General features: G+C 38.3%; 1 protein-coding gene and 1 non-coding gene across 9 annotated transcripts in view; both read right to left on the bottom strand.

Annotated features, from left to right (window-relative positions):
• The window catches only part of NRG1 (neuregulin 1), a 1,145,979-nt gene that overhangs the window by 102,792 nt on the left and 1,020,840 nt on the right, over window positions 1-22,347 (bottom strand). The window lies entirely within an intron of this gene.
• Window positions 19,434-19,506, bottom strand: TRNAG-GCC (transfer RNA glycine (anticodon GCC)). The gene has a single exon. It is a non-coding gene; the product is annotated as a tRNA-Gly (tRNA).

Consider the following 22,347-nt stretch of genomic DNA (forward strand, 5'->3'; position numbering starts at 1 on the left):
TACCACTGCATCACTGGGAAGGCCTATGTATTCAATATTACATTCTGTAATTTCTACCTTGCCTGGGTCCTTTGGATATTCAATGCTTTTATTTTGTATCAGTCACTCTAAAAGAACATTGGAGAACTTATGCATGCAGTTTCCTGAGGTCTGAATGAAATTATCCCCAACTTTTCTCAGTTACCACATGCCAAGTTACTAGAGAAGTTTTTTTTACAATGCATTGAAAATCATTGCCTTCACTCTTTGCTCATTAATTTCCTCAATAGTCTTTTAAAAGGGGGCAAAAATTGAAAGGAAATTCAGACTTTTAATGAAAAGAGATTCTGGTGAAATTTTTCATGAGCTCTTCAGCAAGATCAATGAGCTTCAATTAAGCTTTCTTTGATTTATTAAACATTACCATTTAGATTTTGCATGTCTTGGACTTTGATTTCAGGTTTGTTTCATAAAATAAAATTAGACAGCATGGATAACTCCTTAGATGTGAAGAAATAGTTAAAAAATCAAACTGAACTACAGTGCTAAGACAAAAATACATACAAAATTATATTTAGCTCTTCTAAGATATTTGTATAATATAAGCAAATATTAGATGCTTCCATAGACATACCTTTTGCTCCTTTGTATTAGCATAAATACACAGAGTTGGCATCACACATGAGTAAAATATATTAAAAAGGATTAAGATTGCTTTCTTCAATTTTCATCATGATACAGTAAATTTCCGCCTCCTAAAAGGCATGTCATAGCATTTTACCATCCACACATGGAACCTTACATGTATAAGTGACACGTTTCATCTGTGCTCTTATGGCAGCAGACAAAGAGCATTCAGCTCAAATGTCATGGTGGGGGGTACAAGGTCAAATAACCTCAATTCTGAAACAGAACACTTTCAGCTCATTGCCCAAGTCACGGGTCCTTAAAAATGATGTGGAGGGATGTGAAAGATCTTCGAGAGCAAGATAGTCAGCAATTCATTGTAGCACTCAGCCAAGAGTAGGCTCTTTTTCCAAGGGCTTGCTGTCTCTAGATAGGGATGGAGCATGTGGGAGAAAATACTGGACTGAATGGGTTTGTTTTTTTTTAAATCCATTTTCCACTGTCAAGAGCCATAATTGAAGATTACAACTTACTATTTATTCTTCTAGCCCATCAAAGGAAGTGTCAACAGTGGAGGACAGTGATTTGTAAAACACAACCATTTTATAATTATTTGCTATGTAATTAAACATTTAGCAATTGTTACTTAAAACAATTGTTATCATTCATTGCATGAATATCATGTGATCTACTCAACAACAGAAAAACTAGAAGGCTTCAGAATATCAGATTCTATTGTTACTGTACTCAGAGGTGTCTTACCTGATAAACTGAGAGATAAACTGTATCATCTACTTCTTCTTAGGACTGTACCACATCTATTACTGAAAGAATCAATTTAAATGAAAACTTTATGAACCTCTGAAAGAGATTTTACTTTATATAGTATGATATACAATCAAATCACATTGACAAGAAGGGCGGTTATCTACTCTGTTGCTGAGCTCATCTGGCTGCTTTAAAATCATTTGCTTTGTAGTCTCTGACTGACACTAAGCCATGTGAAAGACATGTTTTTGGCTGGTTCTTTGAATTGTATGGGTAAATAGTATGGTCATATTGAGAACTTATTCTTACACACAATTTAAACTTTTTAATTCAGTGGGAATAATTCGCACATTCCTGTTTTATAAAGTAAATAATTACTTTGTCATCTGTAGCTAGTTAAAAAAAGAAAAAGGAGTTCTTTGCATACATGCCTAAGAAGAGGAGGGATGGGTTAGGGTTAGCACTTGGGTATTCTGTAAACCCATTTCATTAAGTTCTCTGGGCTCATTACTCCAAAGAACATAATAATCATAACCACAGCTGTTGTTATTGTTAGTGTTATTTTAATAGGGTAGCACAAGAGTCGTGTTGTAAGGTCAATATTGCAAGATTTTTTTCTTTTTGGTCTTCAGATGAAAGATACTGCATGAGTGAAAAAACTTTTTAATTAAAAAAAAATGTACTAATCCATCCACTGTGTACATATGCAATTGAATTTCCATTTAACTAATGAATGGTAGACACTGGATTGGTTGACACTATCAACTGTTTATACAGTTGTTGTCATAAACAGTCACATTAACTGGAGGCTGATCTGTCTAATCTAGAATTTGGGGGTTCATGCGGGATAATGTCATGATGAAGGGATTACGGAAATGACAGCAAAATGATGAAATCAACACAAAGAAAAAGAAGATGGGAGAAGTAGTGAATATAAAATGACTGAGAATGAAAAAAGAAGTGGATGAAAATCACACATTGGAATAGGGGTCAGAAAAAATGGTCCTCATTTCAAGGCAACCAGAGGAGAAGTTAAATTCAGGGGAAAAAATGACAAGATACCTGTATCTTATACAATTTGATGTCAAAAGAAAGTTTCGAAACACAGTGTAGAAACTGGCATCTTCTATTTTCACTTCAAGTGTATATGATGACTTTCTAATCACATAAAGATGTTTATGTCTCATTAGTTTGCTTTTTATTGAATTAACTAACCAAGTTTCTGCTTAAATAAAAGTACTTTATTCATAGGATTTCAGGGAGTCCATCTTAAACGCTTACTCTTTAGGAATCCACTGTTAGTTTCTTTGAGGATTTTCTTTGCATTTGATCAAAATAAGAAAAAGATTTGAAGAAACTGTGTATGTGTATGAATGTGTGTGTATGTATGTTGCTTAACGTTTATTTTAACATTTATTAAGTATTTTAAGATGAAAATCACCTTGTTGATTATGAAGATGACTCTATTTCATGATTCCATCTCAGCTTTAATTAATTAAGGCAAGGTTTTCCCTATAGTGTAGATCACAAATTATCTCCAGGAAACCCTTAATCCGCCTCTCTCATTTGTCATAAAGGCTCTCTGATGCAAGATACCTGGAACAAAGAAGTCTCTAATCAAATCAGCCTTTGCATTTCCGGATAAGGCCCCACTTGTCAACTATTTCTTCTGCTTAAAAAAGCAGAAGGAATCCTGAAACAGAATGCACTGTAACACAATGAAGATGAACAAAGGCAGACATAAAGAAAGCAAAATAAACCCGGGCCTTTGTCACTGAGCCCTGTTCCAACCACCACTAGCCAAAACAGTTAAACTAGAAAACATTCAAGGATGATTTTTCCTTTTAATCAGTTTAAGAATACAGCAGCAGAAAAACAAACCCATGAACAGGGAGTGTTCAGCAGAGAAGGGATAACAACTAAACAACACAAATGTCCTAAGTGATCGTCACCGCCAGTTTCCTTCGGTAGCTGTCCCAGCCCTCAGGGGCTAATAGAAAGAGGGCCTGGGCTGCCCTCCTCTCACTGGGAGATGGATGATTTGAAGCAAAACATAGACCCCCTGGGAGGGATGAGGGCTCTAGTCTCCCGGGTCAAACAGCTTCGGTGAGGGCTCACTGCCTTTGCAAATGCTCTCTGAACCTTCTCCACAGGCTCAGAGGTAGTATGTATAAAAACACTCTAATATTTTTAAGATGCTGCCCAAACAATTTTTAACTTTTCTAAACTTGCTGATTTTCCACTCTTTCTGCATGCATCACATTTATGACTTCTAATATGCTTTCCTGTTTTCAGAGATGCCGAGTTTTGATGGAAGCGGGAGGGTAGAGGTGGGCAGTGGAGAAGGCGCTGGCACCCCACTCCAGTACTCTTGCCTGGAAAATCCATGGATGGAGGAGCCTGGTAGGCTGCAGTCCACGGGGTTGCTAAGAGTGGGACATGACTGAGTGCCTTCACTTTCACTTTTCCCTTTCATGCATTGGAGAAGGAAATGGCAACTCACTCCAGTGTTCTTGCCTGGAGGATCCCAGGGACGGGGGAGCCAGGTGGGCTGCTGTCTATGGGGTCGCACAGAGTCGGACACAACTGAAGCGACTTAGCAGCAGCAGCAGCAGAGGTGTGCAGGGTGGTGGAGACGAATGGAATAATCCATGGAAGACCAGACAGAACGTTTACATCCAAAGGCACAAGGAGATCGCTTGGACTCCCTTCAGGTTGGAAGTTAGAGGGAAAACTGAATTTTCTATTCTTTCATTTTCTAAAACATGGCCATGGTTAAGGGAAATACAGACCTACAACCTCAACAAATAGAAGACTTAAACCGTTTTTCTTTTTCAAAAAGAATAATCCTCAAAATATCACTGACAGCCTTTACAGCCATTCTCTTAGGAGCAGATGGAGTGGGGAGAGAGGACTGGGAGTCAGGTGAAGAAGGTTAAGGGAAAGTTGTGGACTGTGTTTGGAAGGACCTTCTGTTGACTCAAAATTAAGTGAATTTTCAGCTTCCAAACCCTTTCTCTCTCTTGGTCCTCAAACTGGTACAAGGTTCAACCTTAAAATCCCCTTGCTTAAGACCCTGTGTATATCTGCACTTGATCAAAGAGCCAAAGAGCTTGTTTGTGCTGGAGTGTCGTGGCGTGATTCATCTAGCAAGGCAGAAGAGGAGCAGCAAGTGTTTTAATTAAAAAAGAGAATCCTTCTACATCAACAGGAATATTTGGTTCTACAATACATCAAATGTAAAAAGTTCAGTGTTTTGAAAATTTAATAACATAAAAAATGTTCAAAATAGAATATTCAATTTTTAAAAGCTAGGAAATTGAATATATAGCTAGATATCATTTTGGTAGACACACACAATTTCATGGGATAAGAATAAGAGACATTGGAACGTACTGTCATTTTTCTTTTTCTTTTTTTGCAATTTTCACTTTTCCAATCCTCTCTAATGAATATATAAAAAAATAAACAATATTTCTAAACAACAGGTTTAGGGCTCACTCTGGCTAGATACATCAACCTTCCCTGTATTAGCACATGCCATGAGCCAAAGCTATGGATTTTTGAAAGCCATGATTCAATAAGACTAACTTCAATCATTTCTCCAAAGTAACAAATGTAACCACATGCCAGATGAACTGTAATATGTTAAACAAATCCGTTAGAAACCACTCTATTACCTCAAATGTCAGTACACAGCAAAGAAAAGCTACTTAACTGGACACCTGACTCTAATACAACTTGAGTTGGCTGATCCACTTTCTGGACAGTGGACCGTTGGATTTTAAACACCCTGAACAATTCAAAATAAATGTAACCTTCAGTGTTCTTATTTTTTTCTTTCTTCTTAAAACTTCCATAGGAAGTGTTCTGTATTTATAAAATGTGGGATTTGCTGATCTACAGAACTTTTTTGCTATTTCCTTTTGGGTCTGGGGTAGGGGGGTGGCGCATGGGATGGGAGGTCTGGAGTGGACCTCGATCAGAAGAAAGTGCCAAAAGATGCTTGCAGAAGATTCAACACATCTCAGACATGATGAAAGGGTCCAAATCAATACTATTGGCAAAAACATCAGGTGGTATGCATGCCATATTCTATCTTTCACTTTCTGCCTTTTTCCCCTATAAATTTGCATATTGGCCCTTTATCAATCTTATCCTCATTATGAACGAGAAATTGATAATGAACATCTGCTGCTGCTAAGTCGCTTCAGTCGTGCCCGACTCTGTGCCACCCCATAGACGGCAGCCCACCAGGCTCCCCTGTCCCTGGGATTCTCCAGGCAAGAACACTGGAGTGGGTTGCCATTTTCCTTCTCCAATGCATGAAAGTGAAAAACTAAAGTGAAATCGCTCAGTCGTGTCCGACTCCTAGCAACCCCATGGACTGCAGTCCACCAGGCCCCTCCGTCCTTGGGATTTTCCAGGCAAGAATACTGGAGTGGGGTGCCATCATCGAATCATGTAAAATAAGCAGTATGACAACAGGGACATTTTTGAGGCTTAAACAAGTCATTTCCAGAACGCATTCAGCTGTTAAAACATCACTCATGTTACCATATACATCAGCAGTACACTGTGCCTTGCAAGCTGTGAATATTTTACTTCCTTATATTAAAGGGAATGGGCTTCCCCGATGGCTCAGATGGCAAAGAATCTACCTGCAGAGTGGGAGATCTGGGTTCAATCCCTGGGTTAAGAAGATCCCCTAGAGAAGGGAATGGCTACCCACTCCAGTATTCTTGCCTGGAGAATCCCATGGACACAGGAAACTGCCAGGCTAGTCCATGGGGTCACAAAGAGTCAGATACAACTGAGCAACTTTCACTTCACTTTCATTACAGAGAATAGTCTTTATCAAGAAATGTTAAGGAAAAAGGTTCTATTTTCTCTGCATAACCCAAAGAACACTGTTATTAAATGGGGGAAAAAGGACTTTATTGTTGGTGGCAGAAGTTGGATTCATACTGATTATAATAATAAGGGCCATGGACACCAACATGTCCTCCTCTTTTTTTCTACTTCTAAAGTTGTAGGTTTGTCAGAGTCAACAAATGCTTACAGACAAGTCACCTATCTATGTCCTCAAAACAGCAGGAATCTTATACTAACAGTACAGAATTTAAAGAGAAGACTAATGCTTTGCTCTGGAAAGTAAAAAAAAAAAACAAGAAAGAAAGAAAACAGCAAAATATAAGAGTGATGCTTGGTCTAATTAATGATGCCTAAATGTGCTCTGGGATTACACTCTGCCTCTGGCAAGCGCACACCAAGAAGCAGTCCCAGTACACCAGGTGAGACATCTGGGTGGTGACAGTGGTAATCCAGGAGTCTCGCTAACAAGAAGACTCCCTCCACGATTTTAGTCCTCATCACGCTAGCCAAGACCAACACAACCGGACACTTCAATCCCCTGCACTCTTATTTTTCCGATCCAGACCCACGACTGATATAAAAGGATGACTTTCATGAGCTCGGCTGCACAGAACACTCTGCTGACAACACAAAGTACAATGCATCTTACCAGGCACTCCTGGCTGGGGCTGAGGAAGGGGGAATGTGGATCTTTAACCAAGGCCCCGCATGTTAAAAAAGCAGCATGGTAGCCTCTCCTCCCTTCTCAGCACCAACACCATGTTGAAAGCAAGTCTTCTGCCCCTTTCCTGTTTGCCCATTTCTGTCTCCCTCTAACCTTGCTGCTGCTGCTGCTGCTGCTAAGTCGCTTCAGTCGTGTCCGACTCTGTGCGACCCCATAGACGGCAGCCCACCAGGCTCCCCCGTCCCTGGGATTCTCCAGGCAAGAACACTGGAGTGGGTTGCCATTTTCTTCTCCAGTGCATGAAAGTGAAAAGTGAAAGTGAAGTCGCTCAGTCGTGTCCGACTCTTAGTGACCTCATGGACTGCAGCCTACCAGGTTCCTCCGTCCATGGGATTTTCCAGGCAAGAGTACTGGAGTGGGGTGCCATTGCCTTCTCCGCCCTCTAACCTTAAAAGGACCTAATCACATGACTGAGATCACCAAACAATTGAAACTAACTCCTGATAATGCCTTCCTGAATGCACACCATGCCTTGTCTAACCTGTTTATTCTTTTCCTAGATAAAAAGAAGCAAGACGGGAAAAGTAAGCAGTTAAAAAATGACTAGTTTTCCACCCCCAAATGCCTCCCCCCAACAAGAAATCCTGCAAGCAGATCACGCAGGAATGATAACTTCTGAAGAGGGAGCTAGTCTGCACTCAATGGAAAATAATGCAGAAGCCAACCTCCTGCCTTGACTGTTCAGAGATTCCTTTCTTCTCTTGACAAGCTGTCCTGGCTGTGCAGAATCTTCTGTTGGTCTCTGGACACGAGTTCGTTTTCTCCCCAGGTTGCCAGATTTTCTAATTAAAGCACCTTTCTTTTCTACTGACATTTGCCTCGAATTATTGCGGCTGAACCTGCTTATAATGTGTGGCCAAATGAGAGCAGACCCTGTTTATAAAAAAGTTAAAGCGTCAAATGCATTTCAGAATGGATAACTTGTTTGAAACAGTCTGGGTGTGTCAGTCATCAACATCAGTCAGCCAGTTTTAATGATCAAGTTGGAGAGAAGACCTTAGAAATGACCCAGTAGAGTAAGAGGAAGAAGAAGTGAACAAGTGGAGTCCCTCAGTCGTGTCCGACTCTTTGCGACCCCGTGGACTGCAGCCTACTACGCACCTCCGTCCATGGGATTTTCCAGGCAAGAGTACTGGAGTGGGTTGCCATTTCCTTCTCCAAAGAGGAAGAAACGGGTGAATTCTAGGTCTTTGCCCTAAAAAAAAAAATCCTTCTAGCAAGCACTAACTTCATCTCCACCTATCCACAGTACCTTTATTTTATAATTTTATTTATTTTATCTAGTCTATTTTATTTTCTTTTACTTAAAAAAATAATTTGTATTGGAGTATAGCTGTTTTACTGTTGTTGTTAGTCTCTAAAATGAATCAGTTATATGTTACATACATAGAAACAGGGGTAATTTTAATATATGATAAGGAAATAACATTTATCACTACATTTCCCTAGGAAATTCTACTTTTTCACAAATTTGACTAGCTTCATTTAAAAAAGAAACACCATACCTTTGTTTTTATCTTCACACATTAGATGGACAAAAATAGACTGAAAAATATCATCTAGAATTTGGGTGAAGTTTTCAGAGTTTAAATTGATATAATAGGAATAGGGAATGAGGCTCTCACTTTTTTCCCTTGAAAAATATGAAAAGGTTGCTTTTATTTGAAACCAAAGATGGGAATCAGTGAATCTAAATAGAATCACTCGTGCATCGCTCCTCCAGGGGGTTTTCACTTGGACTTATGGTGACTTCCATTCTTTTCCTGTGCAGAGCGCACGAGGGTAGACGTTCAAATGCTAAAGAACAGTCAGTCGCAGTTCACATTCATCTGAGCAAGTGATCTAGAAGTTTCTCTGACAAAGAGTTCCATAAACTTCTAGAGTTTACGTACTCAATATGCAGAAAGAGGAAGTAAGTAGAACTAAATCCTAATTTCCAAGCTAACCTGAAGAAATTCAGCTTTCTCTTTCCTGCTTTGGACCCTAAGAAATTTTGGTGCAAAAGTCAAAGAATTATGAACAAAATAAGTTCCCTTTCAAGAAACACAAGGTCAAGATCAGACAGCAGATAAGAAGGAATAGAAATCAGAATTTTCGCACTGCAGAATGAATTTTAATTCAAATGAGAATGTACCTTTGGATAGAAAATATTAAATATTCTAACCATATTAAAATATGACATGCAATTTCTTGCTCAAGCTTTTCCTCATTGTTTAAACCAATATAAGTATTTTCATCATACTTAAAATTATTTCTTTATTTTTCTAACTTAACAATCACTGCTTGAAATAAACAACTCAATAAAGAAATGTTTGTCATATTTACTGCCTACATCTGCGGTCATGCTATGTATGAAGCACCTCTAATATCCATGGCTTGTTTTTGAACAGTGCAGGTAGAAATTATGTTGTCTCTTTCCATTTACCAGTTTTGAAAAACTGAATAAAAGCACCAACATGTGAATTGCCTCTTTAATCTTGAAATGTTCCTTTCCAAGGAACATAGCATATATATCACTAAAATTACATGGATGAAGGAGCTACAAATTGAGAATGTTATTATTAATAGGCTGCCAGAAATCTTATAGTAACTGCAGTACTTCAGACCTCATACTTTGAATAAACTGAAAGATCTAACTTGTGGAATTTAATGAATACAGAGCCTTATTTGAATATTCAATGAAAAAAAGAGAAAAATATTAATAATGATTTTGGAGAAACAGTACTTCCTGTAGTAGCTGTACAATTATAAGCTAAGAATTCACACACAGCATTATTAATTTTAAAGAATCTGTAAGGCTAAGTAGTATGCTGTGGAGATAATACATAGAGATCTTTAGTAGAATGGGCTGACTATAAATCCAGTATGCAATTCCATATGCAACTTCTACATCAAAATAAACCTCAGTACACAAATTACTGGCACTTACTAAAGAGGCTAGATTTAATATATTCCCCCCAAATTCTGATTCACCAGCATCAGTCAATAATATAAATAAAAAGTGAAATAAAAGTGCCTTTAAATTTTGAATTTTATCCACTTCAATTTTTAAATAATATTGAGGGAAGAACAATTAATATTATTTAACTGACTGGCCACTTCAGGAAGCAACAATGAATATTTCCTGGAAGCATAAGTCACTTATTATAAATCTACTTCATTCTGTAAATGTATAAATATGCAAAGATGTAGCAGAAGACAGTAAATACATGTTGAATAAATATATGACCTTGTCATTCAGAAACTCATTAATTTAACAACCTCTAAATCACTCAAGTATGCATAATCATTTCCTTCCTTCCTCATATTCAATTAGTGTTGAGGAATTCTTTACTTGTAGTCTCTCTTATGGTTTTCTTCCCACTCTCTTGCACTATTCAGATCATCATCATTGTCATGATCATCATCCTTCTTATTATTTTAACTTCTGGACCATCAGTTTCTTCTGTGCCATAGTTTTTTACAGAAGAAGGACAAGGACAGCATCTAGCCAGTGTTTTTTGTGACGACTGGATAATACATGTGAAAGATGGAGCATACAATTCATGCTGCATGCTGCTAAGTCTCTTCAGTCGTGTCCGACTCTGTGCGACCCCACAGACAGCAGCCCACCAGGCTCCCCTGTCCCCGGGATTCTCCAGGCAAGAACACTGGAGTGGGCTGCCATTTCCTTCTCCAATGCATGAAAGTGAAAAGTGAAAGTGAAGTTGCTCAGTCAGGTCCAACCCTCAGCGATCCCATGGACTGCAGCCTTCCAGGCTCCTCCATCCATGGGATTTTCCAGGCAAGAGTGCTGGAGTGGGGTGCCATTGCCTTCTCTGGCATGCTTCATAAATACTGGCTATTAACCAAACCCTCATACCAATCAAACTGGTCTACTATGTGCCCAACATGTCCATTTCACTCTTGACCTTCCTTTCATCTGAAATAAAACTAAACCCATCAAAACTGCATATATCTTTCAACGCCCACTGTGATTCCTTTATCCATAAGTGAACTAAGTACCCTCCTTCAAGTCTTTATTAACTGCTCCCTTCTTGAGGCAGCCTACTCTAATCATTCTATTTAAAATACTGTGCTTCTCCCTGAGAACTCTGACCACCTTACATGAGCTATTTTCTCTATACAACTTGCCATCTTCTAAAATGGTTCATGATGGACTGACTGACTTGTATCCTTTTGTATGTTTTCTCCCTTTAGAAATAAACTCTTGGAACAAAGTCTATTGAGTCACTCAACAAAGAATAGGTAAGAATGGAAAAACGGAAGTTTTTACAACTCTAAAAAATTAACATTTATGTAAAAGTAGCATTGTTGTTGTTTAGTAGCTAAGTCATGTCTGACTCTTTGCAACCCCATGGATTGTAGTCCGCCGGGCTTCTCTGTCCATGGGATTTCCTAGTTAAGAATATTGGAGAGAGTTGTCATTCCCTTCTCCAGGGCATCTTCCCTTGAACTTGAGTCTCCTGCACTGGCAGGGAGATTCCTCACCACTGAGCCACCTAGGAAACCAAAAAGTAACATAGCTTTTGGGGAAAAAAGGCACAATGAGGTGGCATCGCCATTTTTTAGGTCAGTCTCTGTTTCTTACAAAGAAAATACAGAAGGCCCAATCATTTCACATTTCCATATCTTGGTTTCCTCAGTAGTAAAGTGAAATATTTCAACCAGGTTATCTGAAAGAACTCTGACATCTTTAAAATGTCAATGGTTCTGCTGTGATCCTGTTTCATAAAATTCAAATACCTCCAAATCACTGTTATCGCATCATGGACAGCTCTGATCATCACATTCATTTATTGACTCCTACATCTGGGTAATGAGTAGATTTCTGGCCTGCTGAAATGAAAGCATCATGGAATCTGAAGCTTCTGCAATTGTTCTCCAGCACTGAAGAGAATTCCATTGCCTCCCTCCCTATAGACTTGCACACCATTTTATGACAAAGTAAGAAGTCACAGCAATAAATTTAAGCAAACACCCACGTGCTTGTTCACAGCCATGTCAACAGATGACAATTTGCCAGCGAGGAAGGCTTCCTGTCTCAACCCATCTATACCACGCAGCTCTACTTTTGGCTGACAGGTGGAGTGATGATTATCCTTCTCAACTCCCCTTCTAATTCCTGAGAACAATGCAGATAAGATGGTAACACAAATCACACAAAGGAAAAAAACCCACACAAGCAAACCAAATGAAAACGGTAGTACAGCCACAGCTTTGTCAGTAGTTCCTTGAAGTCCCTATTCCTTTCTTCAAGCCTGCTATAAGCCATAGCAAGGTGTCAAGTTTGGGATTCAAAGAAATGCAATTTAACTTAAAAAAACCCTGCATAATGGCAGCTCGGGATTACATTAGTATACATTATACATAATGCTTATATACCACGGGTGACTCTAAATATTTATATATATTAACTTATCTGATCCTCATAACAACCACAAAAGGGAGGTATAATTAGTGCCACTTCACAGACAAGGAATTGGACAGTTTATATTATTTTTCTCTCTTCTGAAAGAAAAGATTTGGTTTAAAGCCTTTCCCTGAGGCCTTAAAGCTCTGAAATTCTAGCTGCATCCATGCAATAACTCAGTGCATTTAAAATATATATAGGTCTGGGATTAGAATACCCAATATAACTCAAAATGTCCTAATGAGCTCAGTTTTCATGAAAGTTATAACCTAACTCACTATGTCCTCAAGATACCACAGGATTCACCATTATGAAGATCCTATATTGAATAAATCCCATTAACAAGTAGATTATCAAAATGATGCTTTTGAACTGTGGGGTTGGAGAAGACTCTTGAGAGTCTTTTGGACAGCAAGGAGACCAAACCAGTCATTCCTAAAAGAAATCAGTCTGGAATATTCATTGGAAGGACTGACGCTGAAGCTGAAGCTCCAATACTTTGGCCACCTGATGTGAAGAACGGATTCATTGGAAACGACCCTGATACTGGGAAAGATTGAAGGCGGGAGGAGAAGGGGATGGAAGAAGATGAAATGGTTGGATGGCATCACTGACTCGATGGATATGAGTTTGAGCAAGCTCCGGTCCGGGAGTTGGTGATGAACAGGAAAGATGGGCGTGCTGTGGTCTATGGGGTTGCAAAGAGTTGGACAGGACTGAGTGAACTGAACTGAGAGATTATCAAAAGATTTTGATCCAAAATGGATAAAATTAAAGTTTCAAGGTGACAAAGCATCAGCTATTTAAAAAACTAGGCAACCTGGAACAACTAATTCTCAAGGATTTTGAGAGGCCAAAGACTTACTATATTGACCCCACTGTTTTTATAAATAGTTTACTGATTAGTAAAATGTAGGTCATGGGCTATGTGTACCTCAGGTTTCAGAATGCAGATAAACTATAATTAGAGGATTCAGTCATATGAAACTGAACTTCCTAGGCAGGAGTTAATGTAGATATCTCTCTGCTGTCACTGAAGTAAAAAGATAAAAAAGATTGAAGTAATTATTTTATATAGTGTTTTTTTTTTCCCTATGTAAACCCAAGTCTTCACAGATGACATGATGTTTTTTCTCTTCTCTTTGAAAAGTCATGAGTTGTTTGATGGGAAAACTGTAAAAACCCAGCCTGCTCAAGGATTATAGGCAGGAAAAATCAGAGCTGTAACACTCAATGCTACCACTAATCACTCTTAAGATTTGCTTTGTAGGCAATACTTAGCATCATGTAACAATCAATGGTTACTGATTCCTTTTGCTCCCAGAAGAGCAAGCAATTATGACCCAGGAAGCTCCACCAAGGGATTACAAACAAATGCTAACAAGAGTTCAATTCCACTGTCTTTAGATCATTCCATTTATTTATGGAGCTTTTATTGCATGACACGAACATATTTCATAAAACAAATACTTCCTGTTACTTAGCAAAGGAAGAGGCAACAGTGAAAGTCATCAGGCTGTTCGTGGTCAAGTCTGCGGTTCAGGTCTCATTCACTCTCCATCCCCCACCCCATCTAGGGAGAAACCACAGGTCTGGACCATCTGCTCCACATCCTCTGATGCTCTGAGACCCCGGTTTCTGAGCATGGTGGGAGAATTGAGGAGGGATGAGCAGAAAGGCCACTGGAGAAGAAGAAATGGTGAGGAGAGTAAAGAGAAAAGAAACTGTAGGATAGCAAGGAGAGAGGACTTCCCTGGTGGTCCAGTGGTTAAGACTCGGTCCTTCTACTGTAGAGGGCATGGGTTTGATCCCTGGCTGGGGAACTAAGATCCTGTATGCCATGCGGCATGGCCTCCCCCACCCCCTCTAAAAAATGAGAGGATGGAGAAAGACAGAACTATTAGAGAAATAAGATTATATCACCATCAGACACCAACATTTAGACACCAAGCTGCATTTTAAAAAGGCAGAGGAGCCAGAGATCAAATTGCCAACCTCCGTTGGATGATAGAAAAAGCAAGAGAATTCCATAAAAAACCTCTACTTCTGCTTTATTGACTACACCAAAGCCTTAGACTGTGTAGATCGCAACAAACTGTGGAAAATTCTTCAAGAGATGGGAATACCAGACCACCTTACCTGCCTCCTGAGAAATCTGTATGCAGGTCAAGAAGCAACAGCTAGAACAAGACGTGGAAAAATAGACTGGTTGCAAACTGGGAAAGGAGTATGTCAAGGCTGTACATTGTCACCCTGCTTATTTAATTTATATGTAGAGTACATCATGTGAAATGCTGGGCTGGATGAAGCACAAGCTGGGATCAAGATTTCCAGGAGAAAAACCAAAAACTTCAGATACACAGATGATACCAGCCTTATGGCAGAGAGTGAAGAGGAACTAAAGAGCCTCTTGATGAAAGTGAAAAAGGAGAGTGAAAAGTTGGCTTAAAACTCAACATTAAAAAACAAAGATTGTGGCATCTGCTCTCATCACTTCACGGCAAATAGATGGGGAAACAATGGAAACAGTGACAGACTGTATTTTCTTGGGCTCCAAAATCACTGCAGATGGTGACTGCAGCCATGAAATTAAAAGACACTTGCTCCTTGGAAGAAAAGTCATGACCAACCTAGACAGCATATTAAAATGCAGAGACATTACTTTGCCAACAAAGGTACCTCTAGTCAAAGCTATGGTTTTTTCAGTAGTCATGTATGGATGTGAGAGTTGGACTATAAACAAAGCTGAGCAACAAAGAATTGATGCTTTTGAACTGTGGTGTTGGAGAAAACTCTTGAGAGTCCCTTGGACTGCAAGGAGATCCAACCAGTCCTGAATATTCATTGGAAGGATGGATGCTGAAGCTGAAACTCCAATACTTTGGCAACCTGATGTGAAGAACTGACTCATTAGAAAAGACCCTGATGGTGGGAAAGATTGAAGGAGGGAGGAGAAGGGGATGACAGAGGATGAGATGGTTGGATAGCATCACCAGCTCAATGGACATGAGTTCGAACAAGCTCTGGGAGCTGGTGATGGACAGGGAGGCCTGGCATGCTGCAGTCCACGGGGTCGCAAAGAGCTGGACATGACTGAGCGACTGAACTGAACTGAACTGGGATACCAACACAGATAGCAAAGCTTGTAACTCGAAACTTCTGGTGTCATTTGCTTGCCTGTTAATTGCGTTTCCTTCGTGGCCACCATCTTTGTCTTCAATGTGGTTGCCATTTTCAAATGCATACGAATAAATGGACATTTGCTTTAATTTTAAATAACAAATTTTTAAAATAAAATGAGTTTGGAAGACGCTTTTTTAAAGTAGCGAGTTACTTCAGTATTAAATTTCATAGTAACTTTTGATTAAAACAGAGCTCATAAATTTCCCCTTTGGCTGGGACAGCAGTACCTCAAAGAAGGCAATTCAAACACTCAAGTGCATATCACTGAAAATTACAGTAAATCAAGTCTCATCTTGTCACACCACCTTTGTGATGCAAAATAAAAAATGCTTTATCGTAGGAAGCTTTCCATGATAATTCATCAAATTTCATTGGATCTATCAGCTTATTTCCACTGCACTGTCAGAAAAGCCTCTGCCCTAGTATGTTATCAAGTATTTTTCCCCTTAAAAGTGGTGGCCTCACTGCTCCAATATTGATTCAGAGTTCAATTTCTGCAGCAAATCAATCATACAAGAATAGATAAGAATCAAAATGACCAACACACAAAAGTTTTCCCATGTTTCTGGTTCTACAGTAAAGAATAAATGAAAACACATATACTGTGCTGATTATTATACATGTTGGTAAGTGACAAGCTCTTAAAAATTACATCTCTATGCAAGAAAGATCATTAGATGTACAAAAATATCAAAGGCCCTTAAGTGCATCCAGAATTCCTTATTGTTTTCTTTTTGTAGTACAGGGACCAATATCTCAGCTAATAAGATTTCATTTTAAGTTCACTGTAGCAGAATCTCTAGGATATATTTAAGATATAATTATCCTCTGCTGCTGTAACAATTTTTTTTTTTTTTGCTTCTTTTAGGTTTTACAAGCCTCTAGCATTTAGATACAGGGCTAGAGTTTTGATTTTATTTGTGTTTTGAAACTTATTGATAAACAACCTGTTCCTCTACACTTTAAGTGATTTTATGTACCAAATTTTAGTTATTAGGTAACCATCAAATCAATTCTCCTTTTACTCAGGATATTATGGGCACAGATGAAACACACATATTATTTGTAGAATTCATATATATGTTTATGTTATAATTTTAACCAAATTAAAACAACTGCTATGTTTGATTTGGCTCCTGTAAAATTAGGAGAACCCCATGGACAGGGGAGTCTGGTGGGCTACAGTCCATGGTGTTGCAAGAGTTGGACACGACTTAGTGACTAAACCACCACCAGACACCACCAAAATTATTCTACATAAATTATTATTTTTTATGGGTTTTGCAAAAATGCTGAGAACAGCTGAATTGCTATCTTTTGGGGGTCCAGAAATTCCAGTTTGGAACAATGAAAAACATTTGGTGAACATCATTTCCAGTCAGATAAATAAAGATCCATGATCCTTTGGGTCCAGCTCCTCCCAGGCACCATACTTACACCGTATAAATTCCTGTTCGCTACGCTGACCTTCCCTAGAAGGTACTTTCTTGACAAAAACAACTTTAGTTACTACCTGTCTCTTTTTCTCTTGCAAGAAACTCCTTATCATTCTCCCTGTAAGAAAGTCCCTCACAATGTGACTTTTTGACATTACTCAAAAAGAATCAATCTATGTACCCTAACAGTTTTTATGGGGGAAAATCACTCTTTTATGATACTAGAGTTCAAGAAATCAGTAAAGTTCTATTCATTCTAAGACATAACAAATTAATCCATCTGTTAAGACTCTCTACAAGTTACTCCTAGGAATGTTAACACATGTAGATAGTGTTTATATGAATGGTGCTAGAGAGAGGAAGGAAGTTAATATTTCTTAAGTCTTGTCCTAATATCCTAGTATTTTTTACCATAGAGTAATTTATGTAGCCCTCAACACAATCTTACGAGCATTTAAGGGATTAACATTCCAATTTGTTCCGATGTAAAAACTGAATCTCAAATGGTGATGTAATTTTCTTGAGGTCATACAGCTTATGAATGGTACAACTGGGATTTGATGACAAGTTTCCAGTACAGTTTCCACAGCACCATGATGCTTCTTCAACTCTCATCTTCTAAGTTTTTTATAAGCTTTCCCAGACTCCCAAACTTATTCTCCAGATTTTGTTATAAAACTATATGTTCAAGATCAAAAGGGGAAAAGAATAAAGTGAAGAAAGGAGTCTAAGTAGAATGAGAGAGAAAAAATTGGTATTGGTTTCATATTTACTGTATCTTAGGCCTAGGACTTCTTTCTGTTTTCCACTAAGTCACTGATTCCCCCAAACATCCCCAAGAGAAGCACACTACTGTTCTCACGAATAAATGAGGAAACAGATTCAGACAGATGATCTAACTTGCTCAAGCCTATGAGGAATGGCACATGGGATTAAAATTTTGGTCTCTTCCTCACAGCCATAGAGAAGAAATGTATGGTAACCAGAGGGGAAAGGGGAGATGGAGGCATAGAGTGGGAATTTGGCACTGACACACTACTATACTTAAAACAGATAATCAATAAGCACCTACTATATAGCACAGAGAACTCTGCTCAATATTCTGTAATAATCTAAGCAGGAAAATAATTTTAAAAAGAAGAGATACACATATACATATAAATGAATCACTTTGCTATACTCCTGAAACTAACACAACATTGTTAATCAACTATGCCCCAATATAAAATAAAAAATTTTCAAAAATTCCCAACTAGACAGCTAAGGCCTAGGGCAAGACAAAAATCAAAGCTGTAAAAGACATCAGTAATAAACATATTTAATAACCTGCTAGGAGCATGAATGTCCCTCAACAATGTCACTGACTGAATATTCTATTAAGAAGATACGAAATTCTTTCCAAATAAGGAGCACACTTCAGTCGGGTTGGCTTTGATTGTTAAAAAATTCTCCCATATCTAGACCAAAGGAAGAAGATAGAAAACTTAGAGATAAACACACCAGTGGGCACTGTATCTTTGACAAAGGAGGTAAGAATATACCATGGGGAAAAGACAGTCTCTTCAATAATTGGTGCTGGGAAAACTGGACAGCTACATGTAAAAGAATGAAATTAGAACACTTCCTAATACCATACACAAAGATAAACTCAAAATGGATTAAAGACCTAAATGTAAAACCAGAAACTATAAAACTCTTAGAGGAAAACACAGTCATTACACTCTTTGACATAAATGACAGCAAGATTCTCTATGACCCATCTCCTACAGTAAAGGAAATAAAAACAAAAATAAACAAATGGGACCTAATTTAACTTAAAAGTTTTTTAAGAAAAGCAATCCAAAGAGAAAACTATAAACAAGGTGAAAAGACAATCCTCAGAATGGGAGAAAATAATAGTAAATGAAACAACTGACAAAGGATTAATCTCCAAAATATATAGCAGCTCATGCAGCTCAGTACCAGAAAAACAAATAACCCAATCAAAAAGTGGGCCAAAGACCTAAACAGAGAATTCTCCAAAGAAGACATACAGATGGTTAATAAATACATGAAAAGATGCTCAACATCACTCATTATGAGAGAAATGCAAATCAAAACTACAATGATGTATCACCTCACACTGGTCAGGATGGCCATCATCAAAAATCTACAAACAATAAATGCTGGAGAGCTTGTGGAGAAAAGGGAACCCTCGTGTACTCGTGGTAGGAATGTAAATTGATACAGCCACTATGGAGAACAGTACGGAGTTTCCTTAAGAAACTAGGAATAAACCTACCATAGTACAGTATAGTGTATAGTGAAGGCGCTCAGTCTCGTCCGACTCTTTGTGACCCCATGGACTGTAGCCTACCAGGCTCCTCCCTCCATGGGATTCTCCAGGCAAGAGTACTGGAGTGGGTTGCCATTTCCTCCTCCAGGGGATCTTCCTGACCCAGGGATCGAACCTGGGTCTCCCGCATGGCAGGCAGACACTTTAACCTCTGAGCCACCAGGGAAACCCCAAAACTACCATATGACCCAACAATCCCACTACTGGGCACATACTGTGAGAAAGCCATAGCTGTTCAAGGCACATGTACCCCAACAGTCACTGCAGCACTATTTACAATAGTTAGGACGTGGAAGCAACTTAGTTGTCTGTTGACAGATGAATGGATAAAGAAGCTGTGGTATACACATACAATGGAATATTACTCAGCCATAAAAGGAATGCATTTGAGTCAGTTCTAATGAGGTGGCTAAACCTAGAGCCTATTATACAGAGTGAACTGTCCGAAAAAGAAAAACAAATATTGTATATGAATGTATATATATGGACTCTAGAAAGATGGTACTGATGAAGCTATTTTCAGGGCAGCAATAAAGACACAGACATAGAAAACAGACTTATAGACACAGTTAGGGAAGGAGAGGGTGGGATGAACTGAGGGTAGCATGGAAACAGATACATTACCATATGTAAAATAGATAGCCAGTGGGTATTTTCTGTGTGACTCAGGGAGCTCAAAAGCGTACAACCTAGTGGGGTGGGATGAGATGGGAGGTGGGAGGGAGGTTTAGAGGGAGAAGACATATGTATACCTATGGCTGAATCATGTTGATGTACGGCAGAAACCCACACAATATTGTAAAGCAATTATCCTTCAATTAAAAATAAATAAATGCAAAAAATTCTCCCATATACTTATGTTTTTGGGAATGGCCAAACTGATTTCCTATACAGATCAAAATCAGAAAGGGAAAATTGTCTTCTTTAAAGAAGAGATCTGTAGTGGAGTGATGAGTCTTACTAGTTAGTATTTAAATAATAAATAGGAAGGCACACTCATTTGAATTAAGGCAATACATACTATTTGAATATAAAGGCTAAAACTAATTTGGACAAGAAAAGCAGAGTGTAGAGAAGACAAGAATTATTTCTGTTTTAATCTTAGCACTGACAGCACTTAGCTATAGTGTTTTGGGTGAGTTGCTTCACTTTTCCAGATCTTAATTTCCTCCCTCTAGCAGACACTTGGATCATCTCTCCAAACGTCCAATATATAAAATTCTATTACTACATAATATCAATTATATTTGTCAGAAATAATCTTTGAATGCATATACATACACAACATTAGGTTCAATTCACTGCAGCAAAGATGGCAACAAGGTTTGAGATAATGAAGACTGATCACTCCTACTCATGTGAATGGTGTAAGAACCTAAGTTTTACTTCAATTTGAGAACTAAACAACTTAATGACAGATTCAATCCTTTCTTTGGACAATGAAACTAAAAATCCTCGGGAATATTTTAATACCCTTGGTTCAGTAAGCCATAAAAATACATACAAAATATGATTAAAAAATATTTACAGCTATCAGGTTGCTAGAATCTACAAGCAATCTTACAATCTTTACATGGTGGAAATATGGAAATATTTTCTGTCTTAGGGATTTCCTCATGGTTTAGCAGTAAAGAATCCATCTGCAATACAGGAGACACAGGTTCAATCCCTGGGTTGGGAAAACTCTCTGGAGAAGGAAATGGCAACCCACTCCAGTATAATTGCCTGGGAAATCCCATGGACAGAGGAGCCTGGAGGAATACAGCCCATGGGGTCTCAAAGAGCAACTAACACACTTTCCCATTTTAAGAGAGTGTTCTTAAAAGGGCTAAACACATTTCACCTTCCTGACCACGTCAATGGTTTGGTTAAATTATGTCATACAGGTTGAACAGGAATCAGGCAAAGTTACCAGTAGCACAGATAGAAGTGGTTTCACTTTAAGATACATGATATCATTGGTTAAGTGTTCAGTGTTCCACAAATAGGAATACTAGCGAACAGGAATGGCAGTCAAAATGTGAATAAAACGAAAATGAGGAGAAGAAACACTGAATTCAGTATTTATGCAGCAAAGTAAAGAAACAGAGTTGTGCTAATCGATTCTAAAAATCCACTAGAACATAAGCTTTATGAGGGTAAGGGCTTTTATTGGTTTTCATGGTGATATGATGCATTTAGAACCATGCCTGGCACATAGTAGGTGCCTGATATGTATTCACTGAATAAAGATAAAGAGGAAACAACAGAAGCAAACTGAAACATGAACACAACAACAATAATAAAAATGGAAAAACAAGCATAAAAGCAGACATGGTATCATTTATGGCCTGGAAGAAAGTTCAGGATGAGAGTTATAGATCTAGTTCTCAGGGGCTTCCAGCTCAACATCAGACAAGTCATAACCTTTTAATGTCTTTGTTTCTCAATCTACAGATTCTCTCTTCCTTCATGCTTTAAAAGGATACTATGAGATATTATTTAAAGGGCAGGAAGACAAACAGAGATGCATAGTCTGGGACATGGTTTTCTGGGAATGCGAAAATGCTGATATGTATATTTATATGTCAATATAAAGGAAAAGAAGAAGGTGAGATAAAGAAAAGGGTCAAATTTTGAATCAGTGGTGGCTGTAACAAACCAGTATGTTGTTCATCAGATGAAGACATTTTTTGGTATGTGTTTTTGTAAAATGTGTAAGTATTGTTCAGTATTAAAATGTAATAAGTTTCTATAGGAAAGAAAAGACAGGTGAAAATGCTTTGATATCTCAGAGTGTAGCAGAATTTTGACACAGAAAAGCCAACACGGCATAATTAGGAAAATAAGAAAGATTCAAGATACAATTGGGAGTGTGAGAAGGGAGAGGAAGGAAGCAAAACTGGGTATCATAAAGGAATAAGGAGAAATAATTAAATTGGGATGTTCAGGAAAGAGGTGAGCCATATAGCCATCTGCTGCCTGTCAGGAAAGAGGTCATCTGAGAAAAACTAAGCTGTTTTCTCAA

This window comes from Bos mutus, chromosome 27 (assembly GCF_027580195.1).
Source record: "Bos mutus isolate GX-2022 chromosome 27, NWIPB_WYAK_1.1, whole genome shotgun sequence".
Classification (NCBI taxonomy): Eukaryota; Metazoa; Chordata; class Mammalia; order Artiodactyla; family Bovidae; genus Bos; species Bos mutus.